Genomic DNA, 18,903 nt, shown 5'->3' with positions numbered 1-18,903 from the left:
CCCAGCCTCTGTGTGCACTGGGTGTCTGGGTGTGGGTACCCAGCTCCTGAACCCACACTATAATCCACCACCTCTCCAGCTGGGGACTCCCAGCCTCTGTGTGCACTGGGTGCCTGAGTGCAGGTACCCAGCTCCTGAACCCGCACTATAATCCACCATCTCTCCAGCTGGGGGCCCACAGCCTCACCTCTGTGCCTTCCCTGCCCTCCACTGGCCTATAAGCAAAACTCACAGAGTTTTTAAGTGTTCATCCTTTGCTGTTAACCTGTTCCCATGAAGGCTTGATAGACCTGACTAGCACACACATGGGGAAATGTTAATAAAAGATTAAAATGCACGATCATGGAAGAACCAGATCAGCATAGAAAATCCAGTCTAAGGGTAAGGCTGAAGACCCAACTCTCATGTCTCACCCAGTTTCTAAACCTGAAACATAAATTTTCACTCTGAGCTCTTTATGGAAAAAGCAAAAACATAGTTAGAAAATTAACTATGCAAAGGTGGAGGCCGCAGTGAGCTGAGATTACAAGGATGTGCTCCAGCCTGGGCAGCAGAGCAAGGCTGTCTCAGAAAAATGTAAAAAAAAGAAAAAAGAAAAGAAAATTGACTGTCAAGAGTAGAATAATCCAGCTCCTTAGAAAAAGCAAAATTTTTTCCCAAATCACAGAGCTAGAAAGTACTTTGCCTTGAGAACCTCACATAAGGGGCACTGATTATCATGGTAGAAAACCCTTGGCAGCATCTTTAAAGCAAACGCAGGCCTGGGGGTCTCATGGCATTTCCCTCACCAACCCTACAGGCAATCAGGACCCATCATCAGCACCAAGCACAATTCAGTGAGCACAGATTCGCAGGCGTCTGTAAAGTGAGACAGATTCCAAATTTCAGAGACTCAGTCCAACACACCCCAAAGAATGGAGGTTCTGTGCGCCCTCCAAACACCCTACACAAATGCCCTTCCTCTCGCTCAGGGCGAACAACTGATAATTCTGGGTTCTCATCTCAGATCAGAGCCTGGTGGGTAGATATTCTCGCTCTATGTCAAAAATCAAATATTCTAATCAAATGAGCAAGATTGAGTGGACAGATTTTCATAAAAATGTATAAGGCTAACCACGGCCCTTAGCAAGATGATCCAACCCTGAAGAGAAGTGGGATAGAACTTACATAAGGGACCAGGTTTACACACACGCAGACACACATGGACATAAACATATAATGCATGCACATACATCACATACACATGTCTATGCAAATGTACACACATATACACAAACCTATATATGCACACACACAGATTAACATGTACACACACATATGCACATAAACAATTTTATATATGAACACCAAATATATACATGCATACACATATACACAGGCGTACACACATAGGCACAGCTTCACACTTACATATGCACACATATACACACCTAATAAACACACACTTACCCACACATGACAATTATGATTTCAGTAAACACCCAGGTTTATCATTTCTCCACATTCTGACACAGCCAAAAAATTGTTAGTCCGTAAACTTTCCAAAGCACATTGAGCCATGACTAATCATGGTCATAGAAAACTCTCTGTGATGAAGAAACACCGATATCCAGTTTTGAGCAACGTAGTTTCAGCGACACTGTCACTGACACCTTTGTTAGCATCTCAGACCCACAGGCCAGTGCCAGACACACAAGTGGACACCGCAGGTCAAAGCACCAGAACCAGGAAGGGGAGAAGAGTGGGGAGGGCCTGGCTGTCACTGCTAGCACTATGTTCTGTAGGCACGTGCTTTTATTTCGTTTCACTCTCTGACAAGTGCTTCTGTGTTCTAAGCATGTGTCTGCATTTGCTCTATTTAACCCTTTAAAACCCAGTTTTTAAAGGGTTAGTTTGCCCACACACGGTCACACAGCTAGAAAATTTTCCCTACAGGGGACCAACAAGATATTTTGAGGAACAGGCAAAATGCAGACTTAGATATACAGATATTAATTGACTTACGACCTATGCAACTTACGACCATTCGACTTTACTACCACAATCGCTAGCCACGACTGCTCTGCATCTGGCAGCGCAAACGTTGCCCAGCTGGGCATACGACAGTGCGGACCAGCTTCCAGCAGCACTACCATCTCCGCGTGCACCATTTCAACTGTACATATAGCCTACTCAACTTACGACCAAATCGTGTTACGACCAGTCTGTCAGAACCAATCGTGGTCGTAAGTCGAGCACTAGCTGTACTGTGGAAAGAATTATGAGACACAGATTCTACAAAAACCTTCTAGGAGAACTCACAGAAGTTTTAAGATCATCGTTTTAAACCAGCTCTGAACTCCACAGCCGTTCTGGGTCTCACTGCCCTCGGCACTCTTCCCCGTCCAGCACAGGAAACACGCTCTTCCCTCTTCTACAGAGCTGTGGGACAGTGAGGAGGTGCTGCTGCGAGCTACTGTGTCTGTGGCCATTTGTCACGCAGCACAGATGACTAACACGTGCCTGAGGAGTAGGCATGGGGCCCAGGTGACACAGGACTCCAGAGGGAGGAGCAGGGCAGCAGCCTGGCACAGCAAACCTCCGGCAGAATGTGTTGTAGGGTGGCTGGGAGGAGGGGCTGGAGCACAGGAGGAGCTGACAGTTAAACAGACCACGCTGCGCCTCTGAGTCCTATGTGGCCTCAGGGAGCTGACCTGCCTCAGCTCCTTGATCAGTGACCCCAACCTCAAGGCTGGAGTGCCCCGACCTCGTGGGGTTGCTGTAAGGATGAAATAGAAGGTCCCACAGGGAGCCCTGGCCCGGTGCTGGCACACGGGCTGCGTCTGCACACATTGAACATGGGAAGAGACACAGCCTGCCAATTGGTGGCAGACACAACAGTGGCCCCCAAGATGTCCACGTCCTAATCTCCAGAACCTGTGAGTACACTGCCTTACATGACAAAGAGGTCCTTGCAGATACTGTCAGGTTCAGGATTCTGAGATGGGGACATGAGCCTGGTGGGCCCAAGGTCACCACAAGAGTCCTTAGGAGAGGCAGAGACAGAGGCAGCAGCCTGGCCACAGAGGATGCAGGGGGCAGGGACCACGCTGATGCGGCAAAGACGGAGAAAGGGGCTAGGAGCCCGGGCGTGCGGGAGCCGCAGGGGCAGGGGCAGGCGGGGAGCCCGGGCGTGCGGGAGCCGCAGGGGCAGGGACAGGCGGGGAGCCCGGGCGGGCGTGCGGGAGCTGCAGGGACAGGGACAGGTCAGGACACAGCTTCTCCCCAGAGCCTCCAGAAGGACCAGCCCTGCCAGCACCTTCAGCCCACTGAGGCTGATTTTGGACTTCTGACCTCCAGAATTGTACAAAAATAAATGCATTGTTTTAAGCCACTAAATTTGTGCTAATCTGTCGCAGCAACCCCAGGGAAGTAACATACCCTTCCTGAAACCACACCATCCTTAATACTTAGCCTGTGTGCGGGCCCAGGGCAGGGGCAGGGGACACTCGCGGGAACCAAGTCTCCCAGCCAGCCTCTGTCCTGCTTATTTGCAGCAGGTCACCCAGGGAACCATATTCCCTGCAGCTCCCATGAGGCACAGAGTTGTGCAAACAGTAAAATTAGAAGTAATATGAGTGCAGCTCTTGGGAATTCCACTTTGAGCGTCACACACAGGAGATGTCCAAGCTGTTAGCATCTGAGACCCACAGCCTCAGGACCACAAACCAGTGCCAGACACCCAAGTAGACACCACAGGTCAAAGACAGCACAGAACCAGGAAGGGGAGAAGAGTGGGGAGGGCCTGGACCACACAAAAACCTTCACCCTGCCCATCGGGATGAGGGGCAGAATCCTGATGAGTGGTACAAGGGCCCCAGAAGGTTACACCGGGGTGTGCTGTGTACGGTGTGGGGGGGTGCACACGTGCACACAGGCACACAGCACAGATGTGCATAGCTGCCAATAAACCGCGTAGAGCCTGTGCAAGTTCTATGGGCATGCTTGTTCCAGACAAGGCTTTTCATTATAAGACGACAGCTCAGAGATGCCTCTCCCTGACTTCTGGCCTGTGGAGGGTTATCAGAGCCTGACTTCTTGTTTCCCTGAGGAAAAGAGAGGGGACAATATCAGCTTGGCTTGTGAGGTCTTAGGGAACTTTATAACCTATGAAAGACTGTGGAAGTAGATATTACAGCTAACAAATCCTCATTTGGCACTATTTATTCCAAGGTAGGGATTTTTTTTATCATGCCCATTTTACAGATAGGAAAACTGAGGTCTAGAGAGATCAAGGGATTTGCCTAAGACCCCACTGTCTGCAAGGGGCAGAGGCAGGCTTGAACTCAGGCAGTCTAGACCTGGAGGATGCAGAAAATGCATCCGTGTCAGCATCGTGACTGCTGTAGATGGTACGTTTGTGTCCCACAAAAATTCACATGTTGAAGCCTAGCCCCTAATGTGATTGTACTGGAGACAGGGCCTTGAGAGGTAATGAGGGTTAGATGAGGTCATGAGGGTGGGGCCATCACAGTGGGATTAGTGCCCTCATAAGGAGAAACACCAGAGAGCTTGCCTTGCCCTCTCTCTCCTCCACCCCCACCAAGTTCAAGCACAGGTCATGTGAGCAAACAACGAACCAGATTGAGATGCAGTAGGGTCCCCTCTTAGGGAGCTGCCAGGCCCCCAAATATTGAAATAAAGGAAAATCTTGAGTTCCTTCAAGGGAAATTCCAGGCCCCCAGCTAACCCTGAGAAGTAAATGAGCAACTTGATAAGCAAGAAGGTAACAAGAGCTTAAAACAGTGACCAGGGAAGTCAGGAGATGTCTGGTTCCCCAGAGAAACTAACAAATGTCTCTGAGCTGTGTTTCAGAAACCCAGCCTGCCACCAAGGGGATCTGCTAGTGCTTAGGCCCCAGGGAAGTCAGGAGATGTCTGGTTCCCCAGAGAAACTAACAAATGTCTCTGAGCTGTGTTTCAGAAACCCAGCCTGCCACCAAGGGGATCTGCTGGTGCTTAGGCCTCAGACTCGGGGGACTGTGGACTGAAACTTGACCTCCATTTTTGTTCTAAATTCCTTCCTGAGCAGCCCGGGCCCATGGGCCAGACTCCACATTCTTTTCTGCTGATGCCAAATTTCCGGACAAAGCTCCACTCTTTAACCAATCGCAAATCAGAAATGTTTGTAATCTACCTCTGACTCTTGGAGATGTCCTGCCTCTTTGGGTCAAACCAAAATACAGCCCCCATGTCTTGATTTATGACTTTAGCCATCACCTCTACGCCCCTCCTTTCAAAACCCTTACCTGTAAGCCTGAGGGAGGCCGGGTCTGAAGCATGCACTGCCTGATTGTCCTTGCTTGGCGCCCTGCAATGAATGCCTCACTTTCTCTCGCTGCGATCCCAATGTCCGTGTTTGGCCACGACCCCAGTTCAGTTTGATAACAAGAGAAGAGCCCTCAGCATAAACCTACCTGGCACCTTGATCTTGGACTCCTCAGGGTCTAAAACCGTGAGAAATAAATTTCTGTTGTTTAAGCCACACAGTCTTCTGTATTCTATCTCTGTGGCTTGAACTGACAGAAACGTGGGGCTGCTGGAAACGGACCCGATTTATAGAAGCGAATCTCTATACCATGGCGCATTGTGGCTTTCCAGCACACCCCTCTCTGGAACCACCGCCTACAACGAGCAGGGAGGTTTTCTGTGAGCTCCTCCTGGGTCCTCCCACCCTCCCCGCAGCAGCCTGGAGCCCTGGAGCTGCGGCATCTGCTTCCTGCACGTCAGCACCTGGGAAGCCAAGATGGTCCCGAAAGCTGAACAGCATCTTCCATTCTCCCACCCTGCCCAGTGTTCAGGGACAGTGCACCAGAGACCATCTGAACGCCGACTGCAAGTGGAGCCCCCGAAATCCTCATCTTTGTTTAGAGGAAGGCGAGAGGTGAGGAAGAAGGACTTGTGGGACAGAGGACGTCTGTCATCGCTCGCTTGCAATTCCCCATCAATCACACCTGCTGCCTATTTGTCCTGCTGTTCCTGGTGCCCACCTTGCCCTCTGCCACAAAATCTCAAGGCCTACACTTCCCAGCCTTCCTTGCTTATGGAGAGCAGATAGGCGGCTGCGGTCTTGGTCACTGGAATGCACCCCTGTGGGACTGTGGCTTGGGACTGCCTTGTGGGAAGAGGTTGTCATGGTCACCAGGCAGCCTCCCAATGCTGTGGGGACCGCAGAAGGAGAGAAGCCTGGTCCAAGGCCTGAGGCTTAGGGAGGCGTCCAGGGATGACGCCTCTCCCGTGAACGTGAGGCTGACATTTTGATGGCTCCAACGATGGCCTTGAAAACAGGCTGCGCATTTGCCCTTTGCCATCCACATCCTCAGGGTGTGCTGGAAACGCTCCTTCAAATCAGTGAGAATGGTGTTGGAAGATGTTCTCCTAAAAGCACATGGCCCAGTCTCAAAAGACAGGTGCAATGTGGTCAAATGAGCCAAAGAACAATAAGAAAGCTGCCCAGCACCTAAGATTTGGGAGCCTGCAGATGCACATCCCGGCTCCATCCCCGCTGCCGTGATGCTTACCATGCGGGCATTGAACATCGCTGAGCCTCAGCTTCTCCTCCCTAGCTAGGGATCCACCTACTTGCGGGGTGGTTTAGAGGCTTGAATGAAATCATTCAATTCACTTCAGCAAATACCTCTGAAGTACGCTGGAGCTCACTGTCTGGACACTAGAGGAAAGCAGAAGAATCGTGGCCGAACACTATGGTCAGCATCACCAGTGGGCAGAGATGGGGTGCCGTGAGGGGCCTGGAGAGAGTGCTGGCCTCAGCTAGAGGAGGGTGGAACATGAATTCATCACCAAGCAGGAGAGATGGTGGGAGGATATTCTCAAACCGTTGCCAAATAAGTCCGATTCTAAGTTAAGGAAGTAGTGATGAAAAACAATAAACCCACCTAAGAGAACGAGGGAGAAATGACTGAAGAGCTCCTATGTCCCTGGAGGCTGCCATGCTCCAGGGAGACACGGTTCACCTGGAGATGCTCCAGGCCTCATGGGGGACACATGTGTGGCCCGGTTCACTGTGGCCTACTGTCAGGGACATTTCTTCATTATTCACTCAAGGAAAATGCCCTGCTCTGCAAAGAACCCAGTTACCCTGCAGGGAAAAGGTAAGTGAGCTCAGAAAGAATGAGCCAAGGTTTTTCCTAATGGTGGCGGGTGACCACAGAGGGTGGAAGGGCTGAGCACGCAGTGTCCCTGTGACTGGGTCAAAGCCTGGCCTTCAGCCGGTCAGCGTGCAGGAAGCAGATGATGGTTCAAAATCCCTACCATTTAGCAGCCCTACCACGTTTATCCTGAACGCAGTGATCTAAGCTGCAAAAATACGTAGAGTCAGCCAGGCACGGGGCTTATGCCTGTAATCCTAGCACTTTGGGAGGCTGAGGCTGGCAGACCACCTGAGGTTGGGAGTTCAAGACCAGCCTGACCAACATGGAGAAACCCCATCTCTATTAAAAATACAAAATTAGCCAGGTGTGGTGGTGCATGCCTATAATCACAGCTACTCAGGAGGCTGAGGCAGGAGAATCACTTGAACCTGGGAGGCGGAGGTTGCGGTGAGTCGAGATCATACCATTGCACTCCAGCCTGGGCAACAAGAGCAAAACTCTGTCTCAAAAAAAACAAAAATGCGTAGAGTCTGCTACTTCTGTTCCATGTACATGTCTATTTCAGAATGTGTAAAGGAAAACTTAGGTCAGTTGCTCCTGTCGCCCTCAGGCCATGGCCCTGGACCCCAGTCTTCCAGGAAGATGTTTCCCTAACACGACCAGGACACTTGGCAGCTGCTGTCCCAGATTCTAAAGTCACCATTGCAGATAGCGACACGGTTCAGTTTCACTGGGACCTTGATGGATGGGAACGGTGCTCTGAGTTCACCTGAAGACCCAGCGTGGCACTGAACTGTGTCACGGTGTGTTGGGTCTGCAACACTGGAGATGGTTAAGAAAATAAAATCTGTTTTACCCTGCTAATTTCTAAAATTCAAGTAAAATAAAGGAGTAATGGTCCAAAAAGCATTTTGTACTGTGAGATTCCCAATCTGAGAGAAGAGCAGCGATAGATAAATTAGGGAGGCAGAAGTGTAAAAGAGTCCAAATCTGCAGGCCTGGGGGCCTTACAACAGGCAAGCGGCTTTGAAAAGATGGCGCCCAGCACCCTTGGAAGCATTGGGCAAGCCAGTCCCAGCTATTCCCCTTGCAAACTGTGTGTCCTTGGGCAGATCACTGAACCTCTCTGTGTGCCACTTTCCTCACCATGGGGCTGTTGACAAGATTAGATGAGAAAACTCATATAAATATTCAATATAATTCTTGCCACTTAAATGTTAGCAATGACTGTCCAGCAAAGCCCTACAGAAAGGCAGGCTTCTCACTTTTGAAGCAATAGTGTGTATATAAATACATTCAATAAATATTGCTGAGGTGGTGAATACCTGGGTTATAGGAAACTGTCACATTTTATTTCAGCTGCTTAATTAAGGTGATTGTGATGAGTCTCTGTGAAATCACGAGGTGACCTTTTGGTATATGTTTGAATTACAAAATGCATATTTGTACCAGCATTTTATACATACAAAAATGCACCAGATACGTCTCTGTGTCCTTCAGCATTTTTCCAGCAAACACCTCTGTTCTGCAGAGAATGTATAGCATTTTCTTCTTTTTGTGATTTCACTAAAGTTTACCGGCAGTTACATTGTCATCTAGATGAAAATGTTAGCCTCTGAGACTCCTCATGGCGGCTCTAGTTTTAGATGTGTTCCCAGGAGACTCTTCTAAGGTAAATTTTCACTCCGCTTGTGTTTTTGTAGCACTTCAGAAATCTATGACTGGTGAAGCCTGTCTTAAGGAAAGAAGATGGAAAATTCATTTACCCTTCTATTCTTGCTTATCAGTCAGGATCAGATGCACCTGATCAGTGTCAGAAACCTCAGTTCTTTTGAGCAGGAAGAGTCCGATACAGGGAATTCAGCGATGGCCAAACTTCTGTAAGGGCTGGAGGGGTTGGCATAAGCTGGTCGCTCCTCCCTCCAGGAACAGCCCAGAAAGACACACAGAGCGGGCCCTCTGTGGACATCTGCCTCCCCCATGGCCAAGGAGGTGAGGAATCTGGAGGCCGCCATCCCCACTGCTGGCTTCAGGACCCAGCCCTTCACCATGATCCAGTGAGACACGAGAGAGGTTGGCAGGGTTGAAGGGAGGTAGAAAAAGGAGCAGGGAGGGCAGGAGATGAGGGTAGGAAGCCCTATTTTGGGAGCAGTATTCCTCCTGGCCAGATTCCTGGTAACACAAAGCATTTTGAAATATTCAGCATTCATTTCCATCGGAGCTGCTCCTCTCTCTCCATTTCTTCATTAAATGTTAGGTCGAACCACATAAAACCGCTACTTTTGTAAGTCAAAGGTGGGATGGGATAATATTAGTGATTTTGCGTGGCTCACCTGAAACCATCTTCACCTCTAGGCTCGGCAGGGAGCAGGAGAATCCTGGTCACACCCAGGCCTCTCCACCCGGGACCTCTGCCTGCTCCCTGAGCGAGATCACGCCGTCTCCTGGCTCAGCAGCATCATTCTCCAGAAATGTCCACTGAGGTGCTGAGTGTCCTCCTGCTTTGCTTTCCCCTCCAGTTAATCTGTTCTAAGTTGTCTTAACATATGGATAAAGTGTCCCCTGATCAATTTCCCAGGATGATAAATATTACAGTAACCTTTCCCTAACAGGTGGCTTTCTCTGTGGTTGGTCCTTTGTTTTTGTCCAGTTGGGCTCAAATGACTAAGGGATTAGAACAGGGGCATGTCTTCCCCAGCACAGTACACGCCACCTGCCTATATGCCACATGTCTACCCTCCACGTCTGCATACCACATACCTACTCACCACGTGCCTATACATGTGTCTACCCTCCACCTGCCTACCCTCACAGACTCATCCTCCACATGCCTGCCCTCCATGTGCCTACCTACCATGTGCCCGCCCTCCATCTGCCTACCCACTACGTGCCTCCCCTCCACGTGCCTACCCACCACGTGCCTGCCCTCCATGTGCCTCCCCTCCACATGGCAACCCACCACGTGCCTCCCCTCCATGCAGACCCACCACATGCCTCCCCTCCATGCGACCCCCCCACGTGCCTCCCCTCCACATGGCAACCCACCACGTGCCTCCCTTCCATGCAGACCCACTACATGCCTCCCCTCCACGTGCCTACCCACCACATACCACCCTCCATGTGCCTACCCTCCATGCCGACCCCCCCACGTGCCTCCCCTCCACGTGTCTACCCACCACGTGCCTGCCTTCCACGTGCCTCCCCTCCACGTGCCTACCCACCACATACCACCCTCCATGTGCCTACCCTCCAGGTGCCTCCCCTCTACATACTCATCTTCCACATACCTACCCACTACATACCCACCCTCCACATGCCTACTCACCACATGCTTACCCACCACACACCCACCGTCTGCATGCCTACCCACCACATACCCACCTTCCATGTGCCTACCCACCACATGCCTAGCCACCACATGCCCACCCTCCATGTGCCTATGTGCCACATACTCATGCTCCACGTGCCTACCCTCCACATGCCCACCCTCCACATGCTTACCCACATACCCACCCTCCATGTGCCTATGTGCCACATGCTCACCCTCCACGTGCCTACCCTCCACATGCCTACTCACCATGTGCCTACACACCATGTGTCCACCCTCCATATGTGTAAAACCACCTGCCTAAACCACATGTCTACACACCACAAACTTATATGCCACCCACCCACACACCACATGCCAACTTCAGAACTGCAAATTGCAACAAGCACATGATACTCAGAATCCCTTAGCTCTGCAAGTGACCTTGAAAAGTCCATGCAGCAAGGAACCTTCTTCCTTGCTAATAGAGCCATGATTTTATTTGGGTCCTCACTTCATCCTCAGCTGCAGAGGTAACTTCTGATGGGCCACATGGATCTTGTGATCCCATTCCCCTCAATTTAGCCTGTCTCTAACTGATGAGACAGAAGAGGAAGTCTGCTAAGAGTCTGGGAACGGCCTCTTCCTCCTAAAATGTTAACGCTGGTGTATTAAAACGTTCTCACATTTCTATAAAGAAATACCTGAGACTGGGTAATTTATAAAGAGGTTTAATTGGCTCATGGGAGGCTTCTGGGAGGCCTCAGGAAACTTTCAATCATGTCACAAGGCAAAGGGGAAGCAAGCGTGTCTCACATGGCCAGAGCAGTGGGGAGTGGCAGGGTGCTACACACTTTAAACAACCAGATCTCGCGAGCACTCAATCACCGTACGAGAGCTGCGCAGAGAGGGAAATCTTCCCACGTGATCCAGTCACCTCCCACCAGGCCCACCTCAGCACTGGGGAAGACAATATGACAGGAGATTTGGGTGGGGACAGAGATCCAAGCCCTATCAACCAGGAACGAGAATTCCTTCTCTTTCTCTGGTGTTGCCACGCATGGACAGTGAGGGCTGCAGCCCAGGGAGGGTCTGCTTGGGGCCAAGAGCCCATCACTCAAGTGCAGGTCAGAGAGACTTCTTCCGCAGCACAGTCAAGCCCCAGGGCAAAGACAGATTAAGGTAATCACTTCCTTCCAGACAAAAGACAGAGTGGCTTTTCTTTTGTTTTACCTTAAGAAAAATTAAGATAGGTTAATTAGGACTAACTGGGAAAAGCAAGAGGAAAGTCAACAGTTTAATGAGGACTTCTGGAATCTGGACGACTGGCTTCTTTTCATGTGAGATAACAAATTTTCTTCCCGTTTAAGCCAGTTTGAATTAACATTTTTAGTTAATTTGCACCCAAGTCACTCTGACTGAGGGTCAACTAATCCACCTTCTATTGTTAGACAGAAGTTCCTCATCACATCCCAGACAATGCAGACGGGCCTTTCCTTTAGGAACCACTTTAAAACGGAGCTACACAGTGGCTTTTTAAAACTGATTTAAAGCTGACTCCAGCATTTAGTAAAACAACAGAAAGGAACTCCTCTTCACACATAGCCCATCTGCTATTCAGGGCTCATTTATTTCCCGGTGTTAGGTTTCCAGAGACGAGTGTGCATTCTCCTCTTCCTGCGGATTCTCCTTCAGCTCAGAAGCCCATTTGGCTCAGCCATAAAACCCACCCTTGCTGCCAAGAAGATGAGACTTGTCTTTGTTTATCCATAAGGTTTGTGAAATTAAATAATTAAAACCTAAATATGCTGGAGCTTTCAATTATTCTGATCCCTGACAGTAATGTGGCTTTGTGGCCTGAGCCACGCAGCACGCAGCTGTGGCTCCTGCTTTTTCCTGTAAGTGATTTGGTAAGACCTTGTGGCATCAGAGCTAAGAGCCCCTCAGATGGTCAACGCTGCTCATGGAATGTTAAAGCAATATTCCTTAGAATGTAGCAAGCTGCCACCGATCAAATCACCACAACATATGCACAGGCCTTGCATGGAAGATGCTGGAATCCCCTAAACTTCTCTGTCTCTGTCTGTGTAAGTGAAGCCCTAACTCTCAACTTGTGGAGCACTGAGCCCATTCCTTTGGAGTCTGTGTTTCCCAGGTGGCTAACCTCAAGCTTCCTGCTCAAATGAACTCAACACTTAATCATGTTTTCTGAATCTCACGATCTAAGGTTGGCAGGTTGGTGCATTCTACCATTACTTGCTGTCATTGTTTTCAAGGAAATTTGCCTCTACAACGATCACATGTCATTGAATTTAAGACACCATTGATATAAGACCACTATTTTATGTACTGAGGACAACAGAAACCCTCTGGCAGGAGGGCTGTGACATGCCGTCAACTCTGCAATGTATTCCAATCTTGGAGAAGTTGTGTTTTTTTAAATGTGTACATCTTAGAATCATTGAAAAAAATGGCATTTTATTTTTGCACAACAGTCCCAAAAATATCACAAAGGAAGAACATCAACGTTGGCAGCCTCTCCAAAGGCAAGGAAGCATTTCTCTGTGCAGCATCCCAGGAAACACACGAACACAGTGAGGGCGACATCTCTGTGCTGGGAACCCCCTAGAACGTCTCCTCTCCTGCATTCCAGAAGGAGGTAGAAGGCGATTCACACCACGTGGACTCCGGTTGTCTTCCTGAAGAAGACTGGCTCTGCACAAGGGCACTGCCTTGGATAATGCCCCATCTTTTCATCCGCAGTCACTGCCCCGTTGCCCACCAGCCATCTGCCTGAGCCCTGGTCAGGGAGATGGGCCCTACCTGGGACCTGTGGCCACTGGAGGTTTTGGAATGCCTCTAACAAATTCTTCTCTGTGATTCTGAGGACATCCAGTAGCCAAGGTGGAGAACCCTGGATGGCCTTACAAGATGGCTATCTAGACCTGTGTTCCTCACACTGGCCTCCCCTGTAACCTCCCTGTACCACTGACCACCCCCCCAGCCACGGTGTGTGCATGTGTACACAGGCCCCCAGTGGGCCAACGGCCCTGCCCCAGGCATTGGCGGGCTGCTTGGGAGACTGAAGCCCCGAGAGGTAACATGTAGTGCAACATACTGCCACATGGAGGAAACTGGCTTCAGTGAGGCTGAAGAATAGGGCCGACAGTAAAACAGGAGAAGACACAGACCGAAAGAGAGCCAATGCGGTTTCCGTCTCTGGTTCCAGTTTTGACTCATTTAGTTGAAGCCTAGCCACATTCCCACACTTGCGTTCTATAATACGTTCCAGGATTCTTATAATAAAACCGGTGTTTTATTTCCCTGGCCTCAATTAGGATGCCATCTCCCACAACGAAAATATCTGACAAGCACATCCACCATATTCCTGACCTGAGCAGTGTGTAAGTTTTGACAGAGCTCCTCAGATCCCGGAAATGAGTTTACATGCAAACTCGTGCTCTTATGGAAGAACGTTCATGGGGACAGTGTCATGCTGGAACTCACAGAAGATTCAACCAACCAGAATTACTCAGCCTGTAAAGGAATGTGCCATTCTCTTGGGAGTTTTGAATACCAACCCCCAAATGCTTAGATCCTGGAAGTCAGGGACTCTGTCTGGTTCTCTGCTGTATCCCCAATGCCTGGAGCAGCTCCCAGCACAGGGCAGATGCTCAATAGATATTTTCTGAATAACGAACCAAGAGAAGCCCCATTTCTACTGCAGTGAGGCCTCTGTCTGCTGCGGAACAAATATGGAACTCAGGGTCAGACATTTCAAATGCACGTCCCACCTCTGCTACATACGGGTAGAGAAGAGCTGAACAAGACACTTCAGCTTCCATGCCATTTCATTATGGAAATAATAGTCTTTTTCATGGAGCTACTTTTAACGCCAAATGGGGCCATCCTGTAAAAGTCATTTGCAAACCATAATGCACTGTGTGAAGATGCCCGCTTTAGGACCACGTGGAAAAGGCAGAGCAGGTATTTCAAGGGTTGGGGATAAATAAAGGCTAAAAGTTCGAAAACAGAGAGATCAAGCAGATTTGGATTTAGGGGAAGTTTAGGAAAAAGGCAAAACTCTGTAGTCAGGGAGAGTCAGTCTTGAGAGACCCATCCTTGGACCACATAACCTGGCTAATCCCCAGGGCAAGGGGACCAGGTCAGCACCCACTCAGGCCACCCTGGCAGATCATCCTGCTTGGCCTCCCACTTCAAGGGAACTGACCATATTTCAGTCAAATAATTGGTTTGGTAGAGAAAAGCCTGGACCAGGGTTGGTGAGGCCTGGGTTTTCCACTCCCTGGAGACCCCTCAGTGACCTGGCTGAGCCTCATTTTGCCCATTCCTTAGCTGCAAAGTGAGAGGATTCAGTGAGCTCAGTCGTGCTCTAAGGCATTTAATAGAAAATTTTCTTCAGTCAAACCCAGCACATATAAACATCAACATAGCTTGTCTATTGTAATGGACGCAGAAATCATAAACATGAATGTTTCTTATGTAAACTGTCTACAGTGAATGCTCTAGTCAGGAAGTGCCTGGGGCCCAGTGCAAACTCTCTCCAGACCCACACCAGCCCATCATCTTTGGTCTCTTCTTCAGCACTTCTGTGAAATATTAGGACCCAAAGAACATGTAGGAAATGCCTGTGCAAGATGATCTTCCCAGTGCTTTCTTTCTGCCACGTAAACTCTGGGCATGTCTGACTCCATCCATACCTTCCCATCTGTCTTCTGTCCTCACCCCCAGACATATTCCTCTTTTTCTTTGGAAATGTGTCTCTCACTGCCCTTGTTTGAACAAGACGACCTGAAACCTATGTTCAGAATCAAAGGTTAATAATAAGACCCTGCTTGGCAGGCACTCAGCCCTGGTTCCTGGGACCACAGAGACAATGGTTGGTTTTTCCCCTTTTGAAATCACACACGGTACAGCCACAGGAGCCCACAGCAAGCCACTTGCCCACTCAGAAGTGATGCCATTCATCTAATGCCACCTGGCCCCACCACTTCCTGGAGCACACGGAGCCCTCTGCGTTATGATCTTGCATGAGTCTAGCAGGGAAAAGCAAAACTGAGCCTCCGCTGGAGAAATCGTCCTGCTGGTTTTGTTTAACAGCTAGTGTGTTTGTCCGTTTGGGTTGGCTTAGTGGGGGGTGGAGAATCCCTGTTTTTATTAATATTAAAGTTCCATCCACCTGAACCTTTGTGCCTGTTTATTATCTCCAAGAATCAAAATACAAGAATTAATAAATGAAAACCACAGTGAGAAACCATCTCACACCAGTCAGAATGGCTATCATTAAAAAGTCAAAACACAGAAGATGCTGCTGAGGCTGTGGAGAAAAGGGAGTGCTTGTGTGCTGTTGGTGGGAATGTAAATTGGTTCAGCCCCTGTGAAGAGCAGCTTGGAGATTTCTCAAACAGCATGAAACCGAATTACCGTTTGACTCAGCAATCCCAATACTGAGCGTATAGCCAAAAGAAAACAAATCATTCTACCAAAAAGACACTCGCATGTTCATCCCAGCACCACCCACAATAGCAAAGACATGGAATCTACCCAGGTGGCCAACGGAGGATGGAATAAAGAAAATGTGATACATATACACCATGGAATACTACACAGCCATAAAAAAGAACAAAATGATGTCCTTTACAGCAACAGGGATGCAGCTGGAGGCCATTATCCCAAGTGAATTAGTGCAGGAACAGAAACAAATACTGCATGTTCTTACTTATAAATGGGAGCTAAACACTGGGTGCCCATGGGTGTAAAGATGGCAACAATAATCACTGGGGACTGATAGAGCAGGGAGGGAACTAGGGGAGCAAGAACTGGAAAACTAACTTTTGGGTACTATGCTCAGTACCTGGGTGACAGAATCAACCGTACCCCAAACCTCAGCATCATGTACTATTCCCAGTAACAAACCTGCACACATACCACCAGAATCAAAAAGTTAAAATTATATATATATAATATATATTATATATATAATATATTATATATTATATTTATATATAATTTATATTATATTACACATATAATATTATATTATATATATACATACATAAGCATTAATCAACTCAGGCTTGGGAACCATTCTTGTGATTGGGCATTAACTTGTGTCCACTGACAAATGAGGAGGAAGGATGACCACTAGGAAATAGATCACAGCAACCCCTCCTAAGAACCCTTCTCTTCATTCTCTTGCAAATAATCATAAATCTTTACTGCTAACTTACATTCTATGTTATGACATATTTTACTTCCTCAACTTGATGCTGCTGTACTTGACAAGTAACACATTTTTTTCCAAACTTAAGTTTTCTACTATGCCTAATGTAATACCTTGCGTACTGTAAATATTTTTAAATTTATAAATGAAAAGACCGTGTGTATATGTAACTATATTCTGTAAATTAACAGAGTTATTGCTGATATTGGCTAATTTTGAATAAATGAGTAGGGTTTACTTACAAAAAAAAAAAGAAAGAAAAAAGATGCCCAGTGTCTCCCAAGGGAAACCATGCCATGGCTCTTCCCTTTACTCTGTTTCCATGACCAGACAGCTGGGACCCAGCAAGGTGGTGTGGGAAGAAGCAGGAGACAGGAAGCTCTGAGAGCCCCCAGCTCACAACTGGCAAACATCAGAGCCAGAAGGAACCTGGGAGGACAGCTGGAAAACTGAAGCTCGGAAAAGGGGAATCCTCACTCAAGACCCCACAGCCAGCGGAGGTAAGACGGATACCAGCCAGGACTCAAGGCCTCTGGTTTACAGCCCTATAGCTCTCGGCTGTGCTGGGAAAACAATTCACTCTCATACAGCTCAGGAATGAATGGGAAGTCCTGGGCCAAGCCTGGGCCAGAGATATAATCAAGACGGCATTTCAACCAAAGACCTCTGGGCATTTCCAGCATGGTAGGACTCATGGCCAACATGGGACTGGGGCCTAGAAGGCTGTCCACAGCCCCTGCTTCCCACCACCCTCTGGACCCCAGTCCGCAATTAAACACTTCATAGCTGAGCTGTATTTTCCCAAAGTTCACATTCATGGGCTTTGAGGTTACATCGTTTTAGTTCAAATCCACACTCCCACACTTGCCAACGACTTGGGTAATTTGTGGCTCATGAACTTTGCTGAGTCTCACTTTTTCATCAGTAAATTGGAAGCAACACAACCACCCTGGTAGACTGTCATGGGTCACTGTCTTCAAAGAGCACATCACAGTATGCAGTATGACCCTCACTAGCCAGAGACATCGACATCCCCAGACCCCACTGGCAACTGGGCCACAGATCAAGAGCTGGTTTGATGGCCTCTGTGTGCACCACGGCATCTGTGGCCACTGCAGCCTGTGAGCTGACAGCTCCGGCTGTCTGAGCAGCCCTGGCACCCCCACAGAGGCCCCGCTGGTGTCTGCTCATCTGCCCACTTTCCTCAGGTCCTCCTGACCAGTCCACAGCCACTGCACACTTAGCTCCCAGCAGCTCCTACCCGCAAATGTCTTCAAAGATGACTCCGGCAGCCAGAGCCCCTTCACGCACACTTCCGCAGAAAAGCCTGGGAGACCATGGCCCCCATCACTACACTGGGCACTCAAGATTAATGATCGACTGACCAGCTCAGGAATGTGAAACCCGGCATCCTGTCTCAATGGCCAATGGTTGCTGGTGTAAGTTCCACTCCAGAGCCCACCCTGCCTGGCCACCCCCTGCTTCCTCCTCCATCCCTTCTGGCTACAGCCAGGAGCACTGACCGCAGCCCACAAATGCCACATTGCACAGAGGCCACTGAACCAGCTGTCAATCTGTGGCCCAGCTGCCAGTGGGCTGTGGGGTCTGGGGACACTGATGACCCTCGCCAGTGTCCCTGCCCGAATATAAATCCTTGCCCATGAGTCCTCCCCTCAGCATCTGCCCGGGGGGACTCCTCGGTCTGTATCAACCACAGAGGGCCAGCGTGGGCTGATGCAGCTTCAGACAGTTGGGAAATTCCCTCCGCGTGAGGGGAGTTGCCCCTGGGACAGGCACGGGCATCCTCCTTCCTGTTTGGTGGTACCCCGCTGACTGTGGGGATCAGCCTTTCTGTCCAAATAACAGCAGAAACTGTCCTGTCATCATATGAGCTTCCAGAAAATTCCCTTGCCTTTTGTCCAAAAAGAGGTTTCCTGACTCCTTTCGGGCTCTGGCCTTAAACCCCTGGGGGGTGGAGAGTCTGCTGGGAACAAAGGACCCTCCCTGGGATTCTGAGCAGTTAAGAAGCCACTGGGCTCAGAGCAGCACAGCCCAGGGTGGGGCCGGTGCTTTCCACAAAGCCCCTCCAAACTCCAGGTGTTGAAACTCCGTGGCCTATGGGACAGAATAGAGACTGCGTGAGGCCTTAGGTGGTGATGAATAAGTCATGAGGGCTCCTCCCTGGTGAAGGCTTCAGCCCAG

This window comes from Cebus imitator, unplaced genomic scaffold, assembly GCF_001604975.1.
Source record: "Cebus imitator isolate Cc_AM_T3 unplaced genomic scaffold, Cebus_imitator-1.0 Scaffold134, whole genome shotgun sequence".
NCBI lineage: Eukaryota > Metazoa > Chordata > Mammalia > Primates > Cebidae > Cebus > Cebus imitator.
Note: the sequence above shows the minus strand (reverse complement) of the source record.